The sequence below is a fragment of the Antechinus flavipes genome, chromosome 4 (genome assembly GCF_016432865.1).
Source record: "Antechinus flavipes isolate AdamAnt ecotype Samford, QLD, Australia chromosome 4, AdamAnt_v2, whole genome shotgun sequence".
Classification (NCBI taxonomy): Eukaryota; Metazoa; Chordata; class Mammalia; order Dasyuromorphia; family Dasyuridae; genus Antechinus; species Antechinus flavipes.
In genome coordinates, this window is record NC_067401.1 from 176,785,315 (window position 1) to 176,791,314 (window position 6,000).

Consider the following 6,000-nt stretch of genomic DNA (forward strand, 5'->3'; position numbering starts at 1 on the left):
TGTGCTGAAATACCATTGTGTCTAATAAATGATGAGTGGGATGGCTTCAGAAAAACTGGGACTTTTTATATGAATTGATGCAAATGGAAATTAGGAGAAGTAGAAGAACATTGTTACAGAAAGCAATAGCAATATTATGATGATGATTAACTAGGAAAAAATTAACTATTCTGTCAAGACAATTCCAAAGGACACAAGATGAAAAATGTTATTGACTCCCAGTGAGTGAATTAATGAACAGATTGAAACATAATTTTTTCACTTTATTTTTCTTCTTCTTTTATTTTTTGTCTCTGTGTTTCCTTTTGCAACAAAGCATATATGGAAATATGTTTTGTGTGACTTCATGTGTATAGTCAATATCATATTGCTTGCCTTTTTAAGGATTAAAGGAGGAATGGAAGGGAGTGAGAGAATTTAAAATTCAAAATTTAAAAAATGAATGTTAAAAATTTAAAATATAATTGGAAAATAGTTAATGAAATAAAAATATTTTATTTTTTTTTCTTTTTTCTTTTTTTTATATTTTCTTTTATTTTATTTAATAATAACTTTATATTGACAGAATCCATGCCAGGGTAATTTTTTTACAACATTATCCCTTGCACTCATTTCTGTTCCGATTTTTCCCCTCCCCTAGATGGCAAGCAGTCCTATATATGTTAGATATGTTACAGTATATCCTAGATACAATATATGTTTGCAAAACTGAACAGTTCTCTTGTTGCACAGGAAGAATTGGATTCAGAAGGTAAAAATAACCTGGGAAGAAAAACGAAAATGCAGATAGTTCACATTCATTTCCCAGTGTTCTTTCTTTGCGTGTAGCTGCTTCTGTCCATCATTTATCAATTGAAACTCAGTTAGGTCTCTTTGTCAAAGAAATCCACTTCCATCAGAATACATCCTCATACAATATCTTTGTCGAAGTGTATAATGATCTCCTGGTTCTGCTCATTTCACTTAGCATCAGTTCATGTAAGTCTCTCCAAGACTTCTGTATTCATCCTGCTGATCATTTCTTACAGAACAATAATATTCCATAACATTCATATACCACAATTTACCCAGCCATTCTCCAATTGATGGGCATCCATTCATTTTCCAGTTTCTAGCCGCTACAAACAGGCCTGCTACAAACATTTTGGCACATACAGGTCCCTTTCCCTTCTTTAGTATTTCTTTGGGATATAAGTCCAATAGAAACACTGCTGGATCAAAGGGTATGCACAATTTGATAACTTTTTGGGCATAATTCCAGATTGCTCTCCAGAATGGTTGGATTCGTTCATAACTCCACCAACAATGCATCAGTGTCCCCGTTTTCCCGCATCCCCTCCAACATTCATCATTATTTTTTCCTGTCATCTTAGCCAATCTGACAGGTGTGTAGTGGTATCTCAGAGTTGTCTTAATTTGCATTTCTCTGATCAATAGCGATTTGGAACACTCTTTCATATGAGTGGTAATAGTTTCAATTTCATCATCTGAAAATTGTCTGTTCATATCCTTTGACCATTAAATAAAAATATTTTAAAAATAAGTGCTTGTTGAATTGAATTATGGATTTCCTCTGTTACACTGCCACTGACTAGGGTAAGAGTCAATCCTATATCATCATACTTGATATACTGATGAAGTTGGATATCTCATTAGTCTAATTTGTTAGAATATTTCCCCTGAAATACTAAAGTAGTCATGTCTATATATAATATCTATATCTACACATAAACATGCACATACATAAAGAGAAACCTATATGTATATGCACATATGGGGGCAGCTAGGTGACATAGTGCATAAAGCATTGGGCCTCAAGACAGGAAAACCTGAGTTCAAATCTGACCTCAGACACTTACTAGTTTGTGTGACCCTGGGCAAATTACTTAATCATGTTTTTCTTAGCTTCCCACCTGTAAAATAAGCTGGAATGGCAAACCACTCCAGTATTTTTGCCAAAAAAAAAAAAAAAAACAACAACCAAAAAAACCTAAACCCTAAACCAAATGGGGTTCTTAAGAGTCTGAAAATATACAACATATGCATATATTCATAGTGTATATATACATATACTATATGGATATGTTTATATACTTATGCACATAAATATATATGCAAAAATTATCATTTCTCTACAGCAAGCATATATTTCCTCAAGATCTTTTTCTGTCAATAGAATTCTAGAAGCCTAGCCTACCTGTACTCTGAAATATCAACCAAGAGCTAAATTTTAATTTATAGGCATAGAAAATTCTATTTCCTAGATAAAATAAATGTTATACTTCCAGTAGCTGTTTCAGGAGAAACTATAATAATATTTTTAGCCTGAACTATTCTGAGAAAGATATTTAATTTCTTTTTACAGATTGTTTTCTAATAGACTGGCTATTGAGTCACAAGCTGCATCACATGATGCAGCCTCAGTATTACTTCTTTATTAATTTTCTAGAACCTTTGAAAATTCATTTCTGAATGAGTGAATTATGTGTTGATGAGTAGATGAGGAATTGTGAAAATTCAGAAATACTTACTGAGCTCATGAAAACTTAAGAATCCTATAGGAAGCCAAGAAAGATCAGTAGAATTCCTGTTAAAACATACTCAATATAAATTTGTTTCTCTTTCTAAATACAGTTTAGTCCTGCTCTTTAATAGCCATGTGACTTTGGCTTGGTTTTTATGTATTTAAAATGAGAGTTAGACTAGACAGTTCTCATATTTTATCCTCATCCTAAAGTTTCCCTAATGAGAATAAAACATTTATTCAGCTAATCCTAATACTTACTTGTTGTTTGGATTATACTTACGATTGTCCTTTATGTACATTTGTGTCAATAGTGACCATTTGGGAGGGCACAGTATTTTTAAACTGGGCTTTCTTGATTTGGCTATGAGGTGAGATAATGGTCATGGTGGAGGTTGGTATTTGACTTCCCTGGCATATGCTGCCTCTCTCTCATTGAGGACCTATTGTTATTTCAATCAAATTGACTTCCCTCTGGTGGTAATTTTTAGACAGTTATGGGTAGTTGTGAGAGGAAATGAAAGGTTCCTTCTGAAAAGTGAAAAATTGCTGTCCTTGATGGTGAAGGTGAGAAGAGACAGATTGGAAGCAGGATGATGAAGATGGATACTACTATTCCTTATGTAGAGGGAACTTGTTACTCAACTTAGATTTTTAAAAGAAATGTAAAGAAAATGGAAGTAGAAATTACAAATACAAATACATGGTATAATTTTTAAACAATAGTGCTGAGAACTGAGACTTATCTCTTAGGAAAGTGAAGTCTACAAAATATAGAACTAAAAATAATTATATTGAGGAAAAGATAAGGATCAAAGAAAGAATAGGATCACTGTTCAAGGGGAATAGAAAAGTGATAATGATTGAAAAAAGGTGGAGCTGTTAAGCTCTTATTTTGCTTCTTTTTTTTCTACGCTGTGGAGAATGATCTTAGGACATGAGTGGTCAGAACAAAAATGGCTAATACTATTCGAAATTCCAGGTAAGATAGTACTTTACTACCCTTAGTGAATTTAAGATGCTTAGTGAATTTAAGAAGCACAAAATCTTAGGATACTAAAAGTATTTATAGATTTCATTATTGGGCTTAGTGTCATTAATCTTTGAAAGATCACTTAAATCTTTCAATTATCTGGCAGACTTGAAAAAGGACAAAATTATTGATTTTTAAAAAGAGGAAAAGAGAGAGGAGTCTATATTTACAAATCTATGTCTCTAGCTTTAATTCTTGACATAATTCTAGAACATAGAACTTATCAATCAGCATTTGTTAAGCAATAATTATATGTCAGGCATTGTGATGAGCACTGAGATTTCAAAAGAACTTACATTCTAAAGAGGAAACAATTATGTATACACACATATATACAAACATACATGTAAGGGAAAAATCTTAGAGCATGTGTAAATATTTTATAACTTTTTTTTGTCAGCTGACAATATAGTGAAGAAAGTTTATTTGTCTGAAGATTCATTCAAAAAGTACATCATATAAATATCAATCTTTATTCTTTAGCCTGCTTAGTTGGAGATCAATGACCAGTGAAGGAAATAGAGTCTGTAATCATGTGAATTCAAAAGATCCAGAGGCTTCTTAGCATCCCATTGTTACAGAGTCCAGCTTTATAGCCAGGTGCAACATCATTTATCCCCCCAGTGTATGAAGGAAATGAAGCTTCTCTCAGCATCACAGCATTTCAGAATCTAGATTTATCATCCAGAAGACTAAATACCCTTTGGGACCCAATCTATACAAAGGAGAGAAAGAGGCTTATCTAGCAGTTATGCCACATTTGAACATGATGGAAATAATGCTACATAGGGATTAAGATTTCTTTCATAGTCCCAGGGGACATAGGGAACTATATCCCTAAGGCACTGGGTGTGTGTATGGGGGGATGTTTGTTTGTTTTTGCTTGGAAGTAAATATATTTTTGAAAACATTAATTTGTTGTTAAATGGAATTTTGCTAGTCACTGGCCCCCTAACAAATAGAACTCAGCCTGTAGGAATTTGAGGTAGATTAATGAAGAGAGAGGCCTCACGCAGTTCTTTAAAGATACCCTTCTCCATTTGCTGTAACTGATGGTTCCACATGTGGATGATGATAGAATACCTGTATTTTCTTGGTGTTAACTGTTAAGCCAAAGTTAGCACAAACATCAGAAAATCTATCCATACTTTTGTTGTGCAATCTGGACAGTATACCAGTTCCATGCCAGGAAAACAAGTGCATCCATTTGAATTGTCTTAAGAAGATTCTGAAGATCATGGCAGGATAATATCAGATACTACGGTCCTTGTTGAACTGAACTGCCAAGCATTCAAACTCTACTACAGAGAGCACAACTCTATTGGGCTGACTACATTGTCTGAATGACAAATGTATGCTTGCCAAAAAAAACTATTTTATGGAAAACTCACACAGGGCAAGCACTTACATGGTAATCTGAAAAGACAAAAAAGGACACTCTCAAGGTTTCTCTTAAGAATTGTAAAGCATTCAAGATGCTCAAAGTTAGAGAATCCATTCCAAATATGGACTATTTTGCTCAACCTATGGCAGAAAATTCTAGTTCATATTGGTCTCATCATCCACAGTCAGAGGCATTGTAACTTGACTCTAATATAATTGTGTCATTTTGATCCTCTTTGAGAACAAAGGAAAATGAATCAATCAAAGCTAATAACTTTTTGACCTCTAATCTCGGATACTACTCTACCTATCCAACCACTCCTTTGCAGATGTCTTTGATGAAGTTTCATTTCATGTTTTCTAATTGCAAGTGTCCCCATAAATTTTTGTCCTGGGCCCTCATATTCTCTTTCAATATTATTTCACTTGATCATCTCTATGTTGATGATTCTCTAATTTATTTATCCCGTTATAACCTCTTTGCTGACCTCCAGTCTCAAATATCCAACTGCCTATTGGACATCTTGAATGAAATATCTCATAGGCATCTTAAACTCAATACATACAAAACTGAACTTATTGCTTTCCCTTCCAACCACTTCCCCCTTCCAAATTTTGCTTTTAATATTGAGGGTATTGCTGTTTTCCCAGATTAACAACCTAGGCATCAATCTCATCTCCCCATTCCTTTTTCTACTCATATCCAATTTCTTGCCTTTGCAACATTTTTCTTGAATATACCCCCTTTTCTCCTCTGCTATTTTCAATACTTTGATTCAAGTCTTATTTCCTTATGCCTGAACTATTGCAGTAGCTGTCTAGCTTGTTCTGGCTCCTCCAAATCTTTCACCATTCCAATTTATCTTTTACTCAGCTATCGAAAGTTATATTCCTAAGTGAAGTTCTGATTATGTCATACCTTTCTTAATAAACCCCAGTGCTTTCTTATTACCTCCAGAATAAAATATAATCTACTGGTATTCAAAGCCTTTTAGAATTTATTACCAACACCACTTTTCTGGCTTCTTACACTTTACATACCTTCTCCTCACTTTTCAAT